This window comes from Panthera leo, chromosome A3 (genome assembly GCF_018350215.1).
Source record: "Panthera leo isolate Ple1 chromosome A3, P.leo_Ple1_pat1.1, whole genome shotgun sequence".
NCBI lineage: Eukaryota > Metazoa > Chordata > Mammalia > Carnivora > Felidae > Panthera > Panthera leo.
Genome location: NC_056681.1, coordinates 123778140 through 123797811, shown reverse-complemented (window position 1 = coordinate 123797811; position 19672 = coordinate 123778140). Strand labels below are relative to the sequence as shown.

The 19672-nt window shown below is 39.5% G+C and overlaps 1 protein-coding gene across 2 annotated transcripts in view; it reads right to left on the bottom strand.

The window, feature by feature from the left end:
• Positions 1 to 19672, bottom strand: part of LDAH (lipid droplet associated hydrolase) — a 111067-nt gene that overhangs the window by 48523 nt on the left and 42872 nt on the right. The window lies entirely within an intron of this gene.

Below are 19672 nucleotides of genomic sequence, written 5' to 3'. Positions count from 1 at the left end.
GAAACCTTTGAAAGGGGCTTTGGAAAGAGAAGCTGACAAATATTCACTGAGTACATACATGAGCAAAGTGCTGACGACTTTGCTCAGGGTAACTCAAGGAAACCTGTACAAAAGACTCCTCCCCATTTAACTTTGCTGAAAGACACTGGGAAACATGTACACTTCAGTTTCATATACTAAAATGCCATTTACTAACCTGAACTAAGATGAGGGAAGGTATCCACTACAGGTTTCCAGACCAACGAGAGCCTAACAACGGAGAAGCCCACGGCCAGAAGCACACTCTGGGTGCATGCCAAAGCAGCACACAACAAGGGATTTCTGCTCAGAAGCTGTCCCAGTAAACACTCCTAGCTTCTCAGAAGTCAAAAGGAAGGCTCACAGTACGGCTCTCAAGATTCATTTTATGTGGCGACAAGCACATCCAATAGGGAAGCTAAGACTCTAGGAGGCAGAAATGAAAACTTGGGAAAACAAGTTATTTGGCCCAAATAACTGAAGTTCATGCATACGCCCCCCATTGCCAGCTTTGGTAATGAAACAGGTAAGGATCTATCCTCCTTTCAGATCAGGAAAAAATAGATGTATCAAAGATGTATCTTAACATATCTTCTTCCTCATAGGTCTCTGAAGGGGGTGTTCCTGCTCCCACTGACACACAGATACAGCAGGCTCCTTACGGTAGTATCCCTCTTGGCTGTCTCCTAGGCTCAGCAAACACCTGAGGTAGTTTCCAAGTCCTCCCACATGCCTCACTGCATTCCTGAGACCTTAGCTTCTATGGAGCCCAGAGAGGGGACAAGTGCCTTGGGGAAGGCCCTTCCTTACCTTCTTGTAACGGGGGTGGACGCATTCCTGACAGCCTGTAAACATCTCTGCTCTTAAGAGTATTTGGCATACACACGCAATAGGTCACTAATTTATCAATTGAAAATGTTCCATGGTATCTGAAAATGCTATGTGATGGACATGGGAATTACGTACAGTAAAACCTTGGATCGGGAGTAACTTGATTTGCAAGTGTTCCACAAGATGAGCAAAGATTTCTAACAAATTATCTAACTTGATAAACGAGCGAGGTCTTGCAATACGAGTAATACGTGACACCGAATGTCATGTGATCACAACTGAGCCGATGGTTCTTGAAATTTGCTTTGATATATGAGTGCTTTGGATTACAAGCATGTTTCCAGGATGAATTATGCTCACAAACCAAGGTTTTATTGGACTTTGTTATCAGCTTAAATTTTAGCCAGCAACTAATATTCTCTATATATCTGAGCGTGTATACACACATATAAATATAGTCAGTATATATACTGTATATGTGTATATATATACACATATGTATATATGTATGTATATATACAGTATATATACACCCCTATACTAGATACATGAGAGAACACAGACACAGAGACAGATGGAGTGTGAGAGGGAGAACAAGTAGTAAAGCAAATGAGGTAAAATGCTAACTGTAAATGTAGATAAAGTGTATATGGTATTTTTTTAAAGTTTATTTATTTATTTTGAGAGAAGGGGAGAGAGAATGTGCAGGGGAGGGGCAGAGAGAGGGGGAGACACAGAATCTGAAGCAGGCTCCAGGCTCTGAGCTGTCAGCACAAAGCCTGACCCGGGGCTCAAACTCAAGAACCGTGGGATCATGACCTGAGCCAAAGATGCTTAGCCGACTGAGCCACCCAGGCACCCTGTGTATATGGTGTTCTTTGTACTATTCTTATTCTTCCAACTCTTCTTTAAGTTTGAAATTGTTTCCAAACAAAGCATTAAATAATTAAGTACAGTCCACCACTGCCCTCTATCCCCAGCCATGGCACTTCCAATCCCCTTGGTCTTGCTCTACTCTTTCATGATCTTTCATGTTTATTATCATTTTCCCTTGCAGACTGTGAACTCTGAGAGCGCAGAGCTTCCTTTCTGTTTTGTTCACGAGTACCTTCACGTCTAGTACAGGGGCTCAGGGACAGTGCATGGCGCCTGACTGACTGAATGAATGCAGGTCTGGCTGATGGGCAGCAAATCCTCCAAAATGACTGCCTCATCCAATACCTTCAAGCAACTCCTCCTCTGCAAGCCAGCTCAGGACTACAGGTTTATTCTGTATAGAAACTGAAGAAGAGAGCTTTTGGAGCTGGGTCAGGCACAGAGAAAGGCAGAGGAAAGGACCCACAGGAAAGAGGGATCAAATGAAAGCTTAAACACTGAATGCGGACACTCTCGCATGCAAACACCAGCCTCTCGTGCTGCTTTGCTCTGATGATGCTGCCCTTAGGCAGGAGATTTGGACACTTTTTTTGAGAAACTGAATGGCTTCAGAGAAACACCATACAGACAGTGACACTGACAAATGCCACACAAAAAATGTCAGGATACCTGTCCAATCACCCTGCAACGAGGCTGACTCATTGATAAGGCCCACTCCCACACAAAACCGCCAAGGATTTTCGGTGCTTCATTCTTAAACATGAAGAGATAACAAAGGAATGTCAGACATTTGAGCAAAGCTTCAATTATACTACACAGATCAACATAAACAAAATATGAGAAAAGGAATCCAGAATGAATCGCGATAGTACAAAAAGTGCAACAAAACTCCAAAAATTTGTTCTCCTCAGAAAGAGAAAGCGAGTGAGCCATAAGATAAAAGGGACACTACAAAAAGGGAAAAAAAGAACAAGAAGCTATCTTAGAAATTATTTGCATGAAGGCTGAAATTAAAAGTTTAGTTATATAAATTATAAGAAAAAGTCGGGAAAATATCCCATATTTCTCAATGTGTAGAATGAAAAAGCAAGGGTGGGGGGGGGAGGAGAAAGAGATTGATAATGGAAAATAAAATAAATCAAGAGAATCATTTCTGGATGTTTAATATGTAAATAATGAGACAACAAGGAAAAAAAATATACAGGAGAGGTTTTTGGTACATAAGGATGCCAGTTTTCAAATTAGAAAGGATAAATAGTCCAAAGAATATCATCATAAAATGTAATAATGGGGATAAAGTAAAGATCCTAAAATTGCCCAGAGAAAAAACAAGTCACATAAAGAATCAAAAACTCAAAATGGTATATTTTTCAATAGCAGATCTTGAAGAACTTAAAGCCAGGCAACAGCCGGTCACAGTGGAGCAGGGAGGGCAGACTAGCTTACTGCAGAGCAATCTTCCTGCCAAGAACAATTAGAAAAGCTGGAAAAAGTATTTTCTTAAAGTGCCTTTGAAAGCATCAAAGGCAGAAGAGACTGAAAGGGCCAAAATTCTAGAGAAAAAGGAAACTCAAGAGAGGTGTGTTGAAACAGCTTTTCTTATTTACCAATTTGTGAGCAGTAGCTAAGAGGACAAGAGGCTGAAATATAATATGGCTCAATGGTCTAAATTTGGGCATTTGGTGCCCATTAAAGAGAAGGCACCCTAGCCTTTCAGTGGGAACTACCAAAGGGCTACCCCCTAGAAGTAGTGACCAACTGGAAATAGACCAACTTTCACAAAGATATTGTTAGTTTAGCCTGATTCCAGATGGCATTAAAGTGATCATCCCTCACCATAATTGCTAGTCAAAAGCAAAAGGAAATTCTCCATGGAGGAATCTAGAAGCCTCATATTGTCATAACAATTTTTCACATAGAACGTCAGGTATTCAATTAAAAAAAAAAAAAAGAACAGCTTACTAAGCAATGATGGTTCATTTTCCATGTCAACTTGGCTGGGCCATGGGATGATCAGATATTTGGTCAAACACTATTCTGGGTGCATCTGTGAGGGTGTTTTGAATGAGATAAATATTTGAATCAGTAGACCACGTCAAGCAGATTGCCCTGCCTGATGTCAGTTGGCCTCATCCAGTCAGCTGAAGGCCTGAATAAAACAGAAAGACTGAGTAGGAGAGAATTCTTTCTGAGGACTCTTTCTGAGCCCGGACATTGTTTTTCTTCTGCCTTTGGACTCTGAGATGTGAGCTCTTCCTGGGCCTCTAGCTTGCCTGCTCTGGGACTAGAACTGATACACCACCTGCTCCTCCTGGGTCTCCAGTTTACCGACTACAGCTCTTAGGACTTGTCAGCCTCCAGGATTGTGTTCGCTAATTCCTTAGAGTTAATCCCCTTCTATATGCACACATATCCCACTGGTCCTGTTTCTCCGGAGAACTCGGACTCCTACACAAATATACTGAGGGACAAGAAGACATGACCAAAAACAAAGAGGGGACAGCAGGAAAGAAATGCAACAACATGAGACTTGGATACTGAGATTATCAGACACAACAGAAGTTTACGACTTTGTAACAACAAAAATTAAAAAATGGAAATTTTATAAGCAAAAACTAGAATAGCTGAATTGAGAATGCAAAAGTTGGGTTTAAAAGTTTATAGGTAGCTGAAGTGAAGATTGCTGAACTGAAAAGCAGTGTAGGAGAAAATATGTAGATTGGGGTGGGGAGAGAAAAAGAGTTCTTTTATGTAAATTATACCTCAACTTAAAAAAAAAAGAAAAGCTTAAAAATCTAATAGTATCAAATGAATTACAATACCTATGATGCAAGGTGGAATATATAAGAATTGTGAAAAAAAAGGTTTCAAAGGAAGGACAATAAAAATGACCGAGGAGAATCAGAAAAGAGTTCTGAAAAGAGTCTGCATCTGAGATGATTTTAGAAGACGGGCAGAAGGCATCTGTTGGGTGCTGGGAGGAAAAAGCAGAAAAAAGTGGATAAGAAGAAGTGATAATAGCTAGGAGGGAGCACTAGGTATGCACTGGCAGGCACAGGGACTACGGCCACGGGAGACTATCTCTCTCAGAGGACCTTGAGGAACATTCCCCTGCAACTCAGATAACCAGAATCTGCCCCTAAGATTTCATGAAATCACTTCTGAGTCAGCATCAGTCAACATTTGTATGATGTTATGGAAGCCCTCAGAGCCTTTCTCGCCTGCAGTGGGGCTCACGAAGCTCCTCAGTATCTCCCTAAGGGTACTGAGCAATGGAAAAGGAAAAGGTTGAATCTTTAACACTCAATTTGGTTTACTATAGAGGCTCCCAGGACTCTACTGGTAAGTTAAAATTATTTGTTGAAATGGAGTTTCTGTACTATCTACAGACTTCATTTATGCATACTCCCTCTGGACTCTGTAAAATTGGTACTGGGAATGCTGTATTGTCTGCTTTCCTAGGGACAGGCTGCCAGAAATGATGCTGGCTTCAATCTTTATCCCTTCATCAGTATATCTTTCTGACACCTGATAATCTGGCTTCTTCCCAACCCAATGCAGTTAGTCTGAATTGGCTTGGAATGCAAGATCTCAAGACGACCACATTTTCTTCTTGTGAAGCATCTCCCCTTCAGTGCCTGCTGGGCTTTTTCCACTTGAGGGAATTTGTTGTGGCCTACGTTACATATTGCTCACAGATTTTCCATCAGAGCAAGAAGGGAGGGGGAAGGAGCCTCATGCACTGGACAACCATACTAGAGAGCCTTTTCCTTCCCTAAAGACCACATTCGCAGTTCTCATCTCCATAGGCTGATAGACATAAAAAAGAATCTTCTGGCTAAAATGAACACTAGCCACAGAAGAACTTCACAGAATCTTGTTCATCTGTTTTTACACTTTTGCAGATTCTCTCTTCTCTGACTGCTGTGCTCCATCCACTAAGGCTCTACGAGTCTGTATGTCTGTGAACACCCAGTTCACTGGCATAACAAAGTCTAAATGTAGCAAGGTATGAGCGTATTTTTCATCCATCTAACTGTGAGGGTATTCATAAAGATAACCCTCTGCCTTAGCACTGGCACTCACTCATATCCCAGAGCCTCTTAGAGTCCTAGCCACTATGAACCTTATAGTCCGATGAGATTTGAATAGGACTGTATTGTTCTGAAAAGGAACCTTCTTTACTCTAGCAGTATGATGAATGATGACTTAATCCCAACTGTGATTTAAAAAAAAAAAAAAATCACATTCAAATAACAATCATGAAGAGACCATCAAAACACATACCTATCAACAATCCAAATTATTCTGGGAATGGTGGGGGGGACACAGGTTAATAAAAAATCACCAGGAAGGACAAAAGCCTAGCTGACTGAGTAGAGGATGAAGAGTAGGTAGGACAGGTAAGACCTGAGCATTGCTGATACTGCGAAAGATGCTGCTACCGACTTGGTGACAGTACTGGTCTTAGGGGTGGGTTTTCCTGCAGAGAGACCAGGAAGTTGACCTCACCTTTTTACTTGTCACCCTTTTATCTGTTATCGATTGCTGTCTAACAAATTACCAAAACTTTTCTCTCCTGAACCAACTTTCTGTTATGAACTCTTACAAAGTGCTTTCTTAAAAAACAAAGAAAATACATAATCATTAAATGCTTATAGCAGTGAAGAAACATATGCCATTAAAGGAAATCTTAAAAAGTTTTTTAAATGTTTATTTTTGAGAGAAAGAAAGAGACAGCATGAGCAGGGGAGGGGCAGAGAAAGAGGGAGACACAGAATCCAAAGCAGGCTCCAGGCTCTGAGCCGTTAACACAGAGCCCAAAGTGGGGCTCGAACCCACGAACCGTGAGATCATGACCTGAGCTGAAGTCGGACGCTCAACTGACTGAGCCACTCAGGCGCCCCGAAAGGAAAATTTTAAAACACAAAGTAAATAGAAAAAAAATCACCCCCAAACTCACCACTCAAACACAATCACTATATTCACCTTGGTAATTTTATTTTCAAGCTTTTAAATGTATGTTTTCATTTAATATAGTTTTACTCATACATTCTGTATATATTTTAATACTCTCCTTAACATTCTATAACTCTTGTGTACTACAGCACCCTTTGGGAATATATTTTGATAGTTGCACATTCTATAGTCCATTTAACCTTTCCTTTAGGGCGGAACATTAGGGTGTTTCCAATTTTTTGCTACAACAAATGACAAGTTTTTGTACATGAGTGTTTTCTCTATCTTTGGGATTTTTTTCTTAATATAGATTCCAAAGAAAAGAATTAGTAGGTTCAAAGGGTATGGGCATTTTTTATAGGAATTATTTTTTTCTGATAACACACAGTCATTGTAAAATAGCAGAAACAATGTAGAGTCTCTACCTCCAACATACCCTTAACTCTAAACCCAGAGATCACTAATATAAGCCACCTGGTGTTTACCAGTTCAGACTTTCTACAAGTGTATACAGAAGTATATACACATACAACATTAAACTTTTCTTAAATACTGCTACTATTGTAGCAGCTCATTTTGATAACTGTCGAGGTCCATTTAGCAAGCATTATGAAGTGCTTCTATATACTCAATAAGCAGACATTATTAAATACTACCATATACTAATTTATTAAGCACCGTGTCATGTGTTGTGCTAGGTACGTATTTTTTGATAGATTTTATTAGCTCTTCTTTAGTGAATTATCTGTTCATGTCCTCTGTGCCTTTATTGGAAAAGCTACTGTTCTTTTTATTGATTTCTACAAATTCTCTATAATAAGAAGCTAACCTTTTAGCTTAGTGGCTAGGAGCATGGACTTTGGAGTCAAACACACATGGGTTCAAATCCTACCACAGGCACTTACCAGCTGTCTAACCCTGAGCAAGTTACTTCTGTCTGAGGTCTCAGTTTCCTCATGTAGAAAATGGGAACAGGAGCCCCTCAAAGAGTTGCTGGGTAGATTAAGTAAGACCCACAAATGATAGCACCAGTAATATACTAACTGCCACAGCAAAAAATAGTTCATAATTTAATCTTTAATAATTCTAAATATCTACAAGAGAACTAAGTATCTTCTACAAAATTTTATACCCTAATATGCAACAATGCATAACAGTTCAAATTTTCATTGTTTTCTTATTAGATAAAACAATATTGAGAGGAGGTGCTGTATTATTCTCTAAGCATGAAAACTCAAGTTAGATAGGTTTAAAATGACCTACATAAAATTATGATCTATCCATACTTTTCTGTAAACAATTTCACGTTCAGTTTAAAAAGGTACGTGTTGAGCTACAAAAGCAATTTATGGTACATTTAGTATGTTAAGTCTCTCTGTCTACTACATCAACCTTCAAAGTTACATTTACTTTTTTGCCTTCCTGAAATTTAAGATCTTACAAACCAACTGTAAAAAAACATTTTGGGGACAAGGAAATCTGAATATTGACTATATTAGATGATATCAAAGAATTATCATTTTGTTAGCTGTGATAATGACATGGTGATTATATAACAAAAAGCCCCCTTTTCAAGATGCCCAATGAAGTCTTTATGGGTAAAATACCATGAGGGTTACAATTCAACTGAAAGTATTTAAGAAAAAAAAAAGGCAAAGGTAACAAAATACTAGTAGCTATATTAATCTGGATAATGGGTTCTGTAAATTCATTATACAATTACAATTATTTTTATTTTTCTGTTTGAAGTTTTTCATGATAGAAATTTTAGATGATCAATTTAAAAAGGAGTCTCTTTTTCCTTTCCATCTATATTAGCTTAGATAGCTGTATTCGTGCTTTGCTGAGATGGACTGCAACTGAATATAACTTTAAACTGCTTTATATTTTTTTAATGTTTATTTATTTTGAGACAGAGAGAGAGAGAGAGAGAGAGAAAGAGGAAGCAGGGGAGGGGCAGAGAGAGAGAGAGAGAGAAGAGAGAGAATCCCAAGCACACTCCACGTTGTCAGCACAGAGCCCAATGTGGGGCTCAATCCCATGAAGCATGGGATCATGACCTGAGCTGAAATCAAGAGTCGGACGGTCAACCAACTGAGCTGCCCAAGCGCCCCACCTTTACACTGCTTTAAACTACTTAAACACCTTTCCCAGGCTATGTCTAAATTTCCTATCTCCAAAACAAGGTGGTTAGCTAAAGGCCCACATACAACAGTTGACTGATGACTTCCGCCACCAGAAGAACATTCTCAGAATTTGTTATAATGCCACAAATACAGCTACTTCAGTGCCTAGAGACACAATAACATAGGCATTGGGGTTTGCTGGAATGCAGAGGCCACTGCAAAACATAAGATTGAGAACTCACACCCTGAAGTGTGGGGCTTAAGTCAGCTTCTGCTCACAGACTTCTGCTACCTTGCCACTTAAATCCAAGAAAGACAGTGAAATATACGTTCCCACCCCAGGTTTGACCCTGATAACTCAAGGAAATGAGAAAATACTTCTTGGGAGTGTTGTTTCCCTGAACAATCTGGATATCCGCACCTCTACTCAAGAGGGTCACTGTGCTTGTGGATAGGGTCGTAGGCAGAAAGAGCTAGGATACGTGAAATACAGAAAAAAAAGAACTTTCCTATAGAGAACCTGATTAGCATTCCTCCTGCTTCCAAGGGAGGATGTGAGAAGACAGAGCTGACATGTTCCCGAAAGACCAGGGGCAGATTTAATTGTCCACGGAATCTTCATACGTTCTGTGTTCCCAGTTTCTGGAAAGTTTGGTGGGAGCGTGCACCAGCATCACCTGCAGCACGGATAGCTAGGTCTCAGCCCTAACGTCTCAGATTCAGTACGTCTGAGTGGGACCCAATAATCTACACTGCTAACAAGACCCCAAGTAATGCTGATGCTGCTTTGAGAAATGCCGGCTTAGATATCTGAATGAGTGCCTCATATCATCTATTATATTCTACTCACAACTATGCCTGGGCCAGGAAGCGGTGGTGATAACATGAGTGTAGGCAGCATATAAGGCTGTTTGGCTAGTAGCCACTTCACTTCACTTGCCTTACTTGTTCCTTTAAACACATGTCATTAACTCCCAATATACTGGGTCTGTGAGAGGATGGGGAGAATTTTCCATATTTGATAGTACCATGGATACACAAATACTAAAATGTTTCAATATTTAAATCAGAAAAGTGCTCAGAAATACTCAGATGAAACGCATTAGATAAAGTACTAAGTATTAACATGCATGAAGAATGTTTTATTATAAACCCCTGTTTTCACTTTCTTGCAGCTTTCCAAAAAAATTAGCCCTTTGTGGTGAAATTTTCCATGCTTGGTTTCAGCCCAAAGGTGATTTTTTTTTTTTTGCACAGTTTGAGAAAAATATATTAAATAGTTTTTGAGTTATGAAAAGATGAAAAAAGCCCACACAATTTTTCCACTTTGAAAGCAATTTTAGGATTTTTTAAAAAATATGCAGATGACTAAAAAATGGCTGAAGTCAAAAAGTTGAAACTTTCCATGTGTTCAGCTTTCAGCAAGGTAGTCTCCTGGGTAATTCAGAAAAGATAATGTGTATGCATACACATAAACAGATAAGTAAATACATTTAAATAAATGCATAAGTGATTGGTAAAATAGCATTTCATCATATTCTATATAAACCTGCCTCAGAACAGGGGATTTATTATTTTCTGAAATGGAGTCTTTCACCAAGCAGAGTAGCTAGCTGTTGACTGCCTGACCTCTGTGGTTTTCACGTACCAGGGGTCACTCATGGTTCACAAGGACACAAGTGTGGCATTCCTGTGCCCTGTGTCTACAGAACCACCCACTTCCTTCCATACTCCATCTCCCCTCTGCCCCCAGCTCCCTCCTAGGATTCTGATTCATTGTCTTCTGAGTTCAATTTCTGCCCTTGGCCCATGCCTGAACACCAAGTCCCTTTATCTTCCTTGCTCTAGAAAACACACAGGTTCTCATTCCTCCTAATTCTCTCTGAACTCCCCATGAAAGCATTGACCTGCTTCTCATTAAAGTCTTCCCTGTGTATTTAAAGAGCTCAAGTATTAAAGAAACAGCAGTAGAAATCTTACATTTAGGCCCAAGAGGTTTTGGTGGTTTGTCAAAGTAACTTACTCTACCCCTTATCATCATGACCCCCCCTAGCTACCTCACCTGGAAAACAGATAATGGAAAAGTTAGAAAACAGAAGGCAGAGTCCTGGTTCTGCCGCTTCATGGCTAACTGACATAAAAGTCAGACACGTAACTCTCTGGAACTATGGTCTCTCCATCACAAAATGGAAAAAATTAGGTTGTTTCTTGTCCTTATTACATGTAAACTTGTTTTGCAAATTTCAAATGAATGTTGGGTATAATTGTTAGTGATGACAATAGATCAATTTTAAAAACTGTTTCAGGTTTCTAGACTCAAATGAAGAACCAAGTTAAATCACAAAAACACTTTTGAAAGGGTTTAGTCCAAGATTAATAAAAATTCAATTTTCCTAGTTTCCAAGTGTGCAAATTTAAGAGACAAATAGATGATGATGATCCTCCAACAAATGTTCCCATTTCTCTTTCATTCTCAACATCGCTCTCTGCATGGGCTATTCCTCTCAGCATGTGAAATGCTCTCCCACTTACAGGGAAAAAAAGGTTCTCTTGACCAGTGTACTCTTTAAGTTATCATCTTGTCTCCTCCTCTTCACTGGCCAATTCCTGGAACACGATCCATTTATCACCTAACTGCTTGCAATCTCCTTCTCCCACTATTTCACTACAAACGTTCTCCTACGGGTCATTAATGGCCTTCTGGTTACCAATACTAGAAGCCTGAAGTTCTCTTTGAACTCAACTCTGCTACCCTATTTCAGTTATCTATTTTCACATAATGTACCATCCCCCAACTTATGGTTTAAAACCACAATGATTACTCTTTCTTATTCTGTGGGGTCAGGAATTCAAACAGGGCTCAGCCGGACTTCTGTTCCATGTGGCATTGGCTGGTCACTCCCTGGGCTGCATTCAGTAGCAAATGAGATAGGCTGAAAGGTCCAAGGTTTCACTCACACCTGGTTCCTCCTATGTGGCCAGCATGGGCTTTTTCACAGCATGATGGTCTCAGGCAGTTGGACTTTTGTATATGGCAGCTGGCTTCCAAGAGGGAAGAAATGGAAGTTCCCAGTCCCCTTAAGCTGAGAATTATTAGAATATCACTTCCACTGTATCCCATTGGTGAAAGTCACATGCCCAGCCCAAATGCAAAAGAGAAGGGAAAGGGACTTCATCTCTTGAGAGAGGAATGGCAAAGAATCTTTGGCCATCTTTAATCCACCATGTATCCACATCTTCCTTGACATTCTCCTTTCTCTTCTCTTACTCAGTGGTACACTCCAGCTTAGGGTAATGGCTTTCAATTTTTTTTAAACCTTAACTCACAGTAAGATATACATTCTACATTGTAATGTAGGATATCAACACACTCCATAAAAAGTGAAACAGAAGTTTCGCAATACAATACACTAATACTTTCTATTCTACCTTATTAGATATATTTTTACAAATGCTATTTTATTGTTCACAAACAAGTTTCTCTGCTCTGAGGAGGATGACACTTTGCAGCCTCCTTACACTCTGCAGTCTGTTGATGGCAGACTTGGTCGTATAACTTGCTGTGTCTAATGCTGTGTGAAGAGCAACAAATGTCACTTCCAGGCAGAGGTTTTAAAATGCAGTGGCTGGTTCATTATTTCCTTTTTATCTTCTGCCATGAGACTGGAATATTCCAGATGGAAGCTACTCCATCAATCTGGATTCTAGATTAAGAGTGCAAGGTGAGAACTACATGGGGAGACTAATCCCCAAAAGACTTGTATCATGAACAGTAAATAAGCGTTTGTTGTTAAAAGCTACTGACCCTGTGTTACTATAGCACGGTCTACCCTATCTTGACTGAAGCCACTGCAGTGGCTTCAGAATCCACGAATGGACTGTAGTTGTTATTTTGGAAAATTATTACATCTTTTTCCTCTTCCTCTTCTTTTTTTTAAAAAAAATTTTTAAAAAATGTTTATTTATTTTTGACAGAGAGAGAGAGAGAGAGAGAGAGACAGACAGACAGAGCATGAATGGGGGAGGGGCAAAGAGAGAGAGGGAGACACAGAATCTGAAGCAGGCTCCAGGCTCTGAGCTGTCAGCACAGAGCCCGAAGCGGGGATTGAACCCACGAACTGGGAGATCATGACCTGAGCCAGAGTCGGACGCTCAACCGACTAAGCCACCCAGGCGCCCCTCTTCCTCTTCTTCATCCTCCTCTCTATCAAAGAAACTCATTCTCCTCATATATATCTATGACCCATTTCTTTCCTCTCTTAACAATTTCCCTTGGCAAATTCCATATACTGTCTTCATTATTTCTCATCTGAACTAGTAGTAAACCTGCCCATCACTTGGTTGTTAGCTTCTTAGTCTACACTCTCTCCCCAGTTCACTCACCTTTTTCTTGAGACATTAATATTTCTGATGCAGGACTATTATCATCACAGGTCCTTCAGTGGCTCCTTGCTGTCCAAGAAATAGAGTCCAAACCTCGAGCCCAAACTTTCTTGTTCCCACTTCTATCAGCCTCGGTTCTCACTTCCCACGGCTCCCTTCATGCACACTATGCTGCACCCTAATCAGATCGCTCACTGCTCTCTTCATGTGTCCAGGGATAAAAACCATTTTTTTTCATACTGTTCCCACTGCTTAGAATATATAACAACCCCCTACCACCCAAACATCGAACTCTCTACTCCTACACATTTCTAAGTACTAACTCAGTCTTCCCCTGCTCAAATACCAGCTCTTCACAAAGTCTTCTGATCTTCTCAGTGAGGGGCCATCTCTTTCTTCAAAACATTCAGAGCCTTAAGGTACCTCCTCATTTTGCCTTCCGTTTCTTAACACTTAATCTAGGGACAGGTCTCTCACAACAGTCACTTTGACATGTGAATGATCTCCTATTCTTCCCCCTCCCTCCAGTTTATCTCCACTGTTGATGTTATATGGATGTTTCTCACAAGCATATCTAACTTTGACTGCAGACATGAAGGTTCATCAGAATATAGTGGAAGTGCACCACAGTCTAAATAATCTCATTGCTTGCAGAATATTTTTTTTCCTTACTGCAGACAAGAGGCACTCTTAAATCAACACACATGTGATTTAACATGCTATTTTAACTCTTTCAGTAAAAATTTTCAAGCTTCTCAGCTGTACTTGCAGTGTGTTTTGAGTCTCTCAAATTTTGAGTACCTAAAACACCACCAGGGATCCCAAAAGAAACAAAAGAAAGCTCCGAGCAGTAACAAATCCATGTACTTAATTTCATCAATTTTACTCTTGTATATTCATTTAAGACCTGTCCATTCTTTTTTTTTTTTTTTTTTAACGTTTATTTATTTTGGAGACAGAGAGAGACAGAGCATGAACGGGGGAGGGTCAGAGAGAGAGAGAGGGAGACACAGAATCTGGAACAGGCTCCAGGCTCTGAGCTGTCAGCACAGAGCCCGACGCGGGGCTCGAACTCACGGACCGCGAGATCATGACCTGAGCCGAAGCCAGCCGCTTAACCGACTGAGCCACCCAGGCGCCCCAAGACCTGTCCATTCTTAACACAAAATTCTAACATGATTATCTTTTTTCTCTACTAGCAACAAACTGCAGTAAGAAATTGCAATAGGGAAGAAACACGGAGCCTAACACTGAGGAAGGAGACAGAGAAACTGTAAAATAAACAGACAAGTTTTTATTTTTATTTTTTAAAAGCACTATTATATAAGGAACTTTAGGACATAGGAAACTTCCTTTGATTGTGTTTTACTATAGTATAATAACACTTTTTCAAAATGATGTCCTTGAACCACTAATTCCTCCATAATCAATATGCATTGTTGAAGGATGCAGATGCAGATAAGGATGCAGATAAATAATAAATTTTAGACACAGTTTTATCCAACTGGATAAAAGAATCTGGTGTTTCAAAAAGTGAGTTCAAGTAATCTGGAAATTTCATTTAGAGAGAAGACATTTTTGCCAAGCAGACAGACAAAGGAAGCTCTATGTTATTGTGCATTTTCCCCAAGAAAAGGCCAAATGATATAAAAAATTAAGGTTTTGAAGGATCTGCTATCCCTGGAAGGGAATGAAGTGTTTTCATAAAGTGCTATATAAATACTTAGAGGAAAATAAAAGTTAAATTACTTGAGGTTCACCTCAAGACTCAGTGCTGAGTCTACTTAAGAATCAAGGGCTTTCAACTCCCAACCTTGAACTTTATGCAAACAATTTACTGGCAAAATCAGATGGCACATTTTTTTAACATACATAGGATCAATGTTGAAAGAAGATTCTAAATAGTGGGGATAAGACTACTATTTCTGCTCTGATTACTCCACCTCTAGCTCCGAATTGCTAAAACAGCATTCATTCATGGAATCTCCTGTTCCCTGAGCTGCAATGTAATGGACCACGTGCAGCTTGTTGCGTATAGTCCACGAGTATAGTGAGCTATTGGCAGGCTCTGTTATCATCCTAAGTTTGAAAGACCCATCAAATATCTTCTTAGACTCTCTTTATACCCACAGCTAACATAACAGGACCCCACCCCTGGATTCAGACAGAGCTGAGACTGCATCCTGGCAAGGGACTGTGCTCTCAGTTCCCATCCATGAAAAGAAAGATGGGACAAGACTGTTCCCAAAGCCCATCTCAGTTCTAAGATCCTATGAGTCTAAAACTATGTTTATTATTAGAAGTTATGACAGCTACTATTTAACAGTCTTCCAAATATCTATTTTCTCTAGCTTCTATTTAAATTCTTTATTCTGGACATTACTGTCAAAACATAGGAAGCATTTCGGTAATTCTATGTAACAAATTTGCTTAAAGAAACAAAAAAAATTTTAATTCTAGATTTTTAAAGAAGCCATTTTTTTTAGTATATTTAAATATAGGTCAGATAATACATCTAAAGTGTACAATAAGTTACTTAAAATGATTTTAAGACCAAAGTTTCCTATAATTAGTTATAAAAATATTATAAAGAACTGAACCAAAATAAAAGCAAATAAACCAGCTACTAAACTACACATATGTCTTCAAAATCTTATGGGAGTCAAATATTCCAGTAAAAATAACAGAAGAGATGGAAACACAAGTTTCTTATTATCACACTTCATATGTTATAAAACATAACAGCTAACTTATTTTTGGCAAAATGATTAGGGATTGCAACACTCTGGCTTACACAAACTTATTTGATTGTCCAATGCATCTTAAATGGAGCGTGTCATGCTAACTTCAGGCATGCAGGCACCGTGCCGTCTTAGAGTAGCCCAGAGACACTGAAATTTCAACACTTCAGCAGGGATCACACCACCGATATTAACTGGGCCAGGTGTTTAAAGAGGGGTGGGGGGAACTTCAACAATGCAGTTAATTGAAACCAGATAAAGTTTTTGAATAATAATAAAAAAAATCATACAGATGTTCACCGTCTTCCCCGGGTGACCTTTATGGACAATTTATCGCACGCGTTATTTTCTAGAAAACACCCGCTTTAAGAAAACACAGTTTCACATGTCCCTCTGAAAACTCTATAATCACAGTATGAGTTATGTCTTCACAAACAGAGTACGTTAAGCTCATGTTTCATCTTCCTTTCCCCTTTTCACCACTATTTCAAGGGCAAGAACACCTGGAAGTAGAGCAATAATTAGAAAGCTCTAAAGCTAAAGGAGCTGTAGGAAGCTGCATTAACCTTAAGATGCATTTGTATTTTTTTCCCAATAGATCTGTGAATGCAGGCCAAAATGGAGAGATGGGTTCAAAACAGGTGTGTTCAACAACTGCTTTCAAATATGCACAAGAGAAACCATTCAGAATCGAGAAACATTCAAATCGAGAAACAAACAAAAACCAAAAAGATCGGTGATTAAGTTAATAGACTGTGAAGGACTCAGAAATGAATATTTTCTTCTCTATGTTTACAGAATAGTGTATTTGTCAGGGCTCCCCAGAAGGAAAAAACCAATAGGAGATACACACACACACACACACACACACACACACACACACGCATGCACGCACAAAGATATAGATATATATAAAAGGAGACTTATTATAGGAACTGGTTCACATGATTATGGAGGCCCACAATATACCATCTGCAAGCTGGGAACCAGGAAAGCCAGTGGTATGATTCGGTCCGAGTTTGAAGGCCTGAGAACCAGAGGAGCTGATGGTGTAAGGCCCAGAGTTGAAGCCCAGTGAACTCAGAGCTCCAGTGTCAGAGGTCAGGAAAAGATGGATGTCTCAACTGAAGAAGAGAGATAAAGAATCCTCCTTTCTTGAGTTTTGTTCTATTTGGGACCTGGATGGATTGGAGTATGCCCACTCACAATGATGAGAGCAAATCTTCTTTTCTCAGTCAACTGATGGAAATGCTAATCTCTTCTGGAAACATCCTCAGACATACTGAGAAATGTTTTACCAGCTATCTGGCTTTCCCTTAGCCTTATGAGTCAAGTTGACACATAAAATTAGCCACCACAAATGGGGGCTCCTAGGTGGCTCAGTCGGTTAAGCATCAGACTCTTGATACTGGCTTGGGTCATGATCTCATGGTTTGTGAGACTGAGCCCCATGCCCAGCACAGAGCCTGCTTGGGATTCTCTCTCCCTCTCTCTCCGCCCCCACCCCCACACCTCTGCTTGTGCATGCACTGTCTCAAAATAAATAAATAAATAAAAATTATCACAAATGGTAATGCTATTATTATTTCAAATATGCCAAGGACTCTTTTCTTTAAAATATGTATTTTTTAAGTGTTTAAAACACCTGGGATAACTAATAACCCAAAATGCTATTTCATATCAGTTTGCTATACTCTATTTGACAGGATAAACTCACCTCTATACTGGGAAATAAATGCATTCTTTTAATTTATATAGATCTATGTATCTACATACTTGATTGTACACCACACAAGTGGAATCCTAACTGTAGTAGTGGTGTGGCAGGCATCCTCTGACATGGCTCCCAGTGATCCTTACTTTCTAATATTCATGCTCTAGTGTAATCTGTTCCTCGAGTCGCGGGGGTGGGGCTAGACCTAGTGATTTACTTCTAACAAATGGAATACTGTAAAAGTAATGGGATATGATTTCTGTAATGAGGTTACAGTCTGTGACTTCCATTTTGCAATCAGACTCTTCCTCTGGCTCTTCTACCTTAGTTGCTCTAATGAGGCAAGTTAGAAAGACTCTCCCATGTTAAGGAACTGAGGGTGAACTCCACCCAAGTGCCAGCAATGAACCAAGGTCATCATTCCAAAAGCCCTCAAGGAATGGAGTCCTGCCAACAACCCCATAAGTGAGCTTAGAAGCACCTCTGTCTCAATTCAAATCTTCAAATGAGACTGTAGCCCTGGAAGACACCTTGACTGCAGTCTCATAAGATCATAAGATCAGCCAGATCCCAGACCCACAGAAACTGTGAGAGGATAAACGTGTATGGTTTTATGCTATTACGCTTTGGGGCAATTTGTTACTTGCTGTTGATAACTAATATAGTACTTAACTTAATTAGTGAGCCAATGGTTCCACTGTCATTTCCATCATCATAATAATAGCTAATACCTATTGTGGAACTTCTAAGGTCTAGACAGCATTCTTACTTCTTTATATAATTCCTCACAAAAATCCTTTGGGGAACATATTATTATCCCTATTTCACAGATGAGGAAACAGAGGTACAGAGATACTCCATAACTTGTCCCAGGTCACACAGACAAAATATGACACTGACTGTTTGAACGTAGGTAGGTGTCTTAGCTCTGGAACCAGGGCTTATGGCAACTGTGTAAACAGAAGCACTGAGTGGCAGGGCTGGGCACTGTGAAGATGGTAACCTCATCACACAGTACTGGAGGAGATTTAGAAGGCACAAAAGAGATTAGAAGCCAAGCCAAATGCTAAAAACAGAAATGAAATCTCTCCTTTCTGATTAAGATGGTTTATCCATGGGAAAAAAAATAGAAACAATAAAACAGCAAATGGATTGCAATCTTGAATTTATCAAAATCACATTCAGAAATGAAAAATACATTTTCTTATACTCAATAAAAGAAAGTTAACAATTTCCATTTGGTATTAAAAAACACACCCACGGAGGCTATAGTTGTACATTTCCTAAAGGCGATTATAAGAAGTAAGTGTGCCAAGCTGGTAGAAAAAGAAAATTCCTAGTGAGCTCCGAAACTCCACTAGATGTATTTTATCATATGGAATGAGATTCCAGGAAGGAATCACTTTCAATCTTGCATTTGGATTACAAGGTTAAATAGTACTCCCTCACACCCCGTACTTATGTAAGATCACAGTTATCAGACCTATGGGTTAGTGTGTCTCCTTCACGAGACTTTGGACTCTCTTACCTCAAAGGCTGTCTTACTCACTGGGATGTCCTCGAAACACAGCTCAGGGCCTGACACATGGCCAGTGTTTAATATATGTTTATCAAATAAAGAAATGCTTTATGTTGTGAATTGCATCCATTCAAAAGGTCATTTCAATGGTACATGTTAGTGAAAGTACAAGTTTCTGTTTTAAGTCTCTTCTAGCTCATCAGCTTTCTTGGGCACTTTAAACAGGTCTCTGTGTCTCCAGTGTCTCACTTATCATCTGACACCTAGTGGCACCCAATAATTTGCGAATGAATAAGTGAATGTCTCAAAAAGGCTGCCAAGCTGTGGAACAGATAAGGGCCCAGACTTATGACCTAATAAAGATTTAGTGTTCCATAAAGGGCAGCTGTTGTTTGCCTACTGATGATAATGATGATGATAATGATGATAAATTTTCTTCCTTTTGAAAGGAGGCATGAACATTTGCAAAATACTCTCCCAATAAAGATTCTTGCTGGGTCGTAGC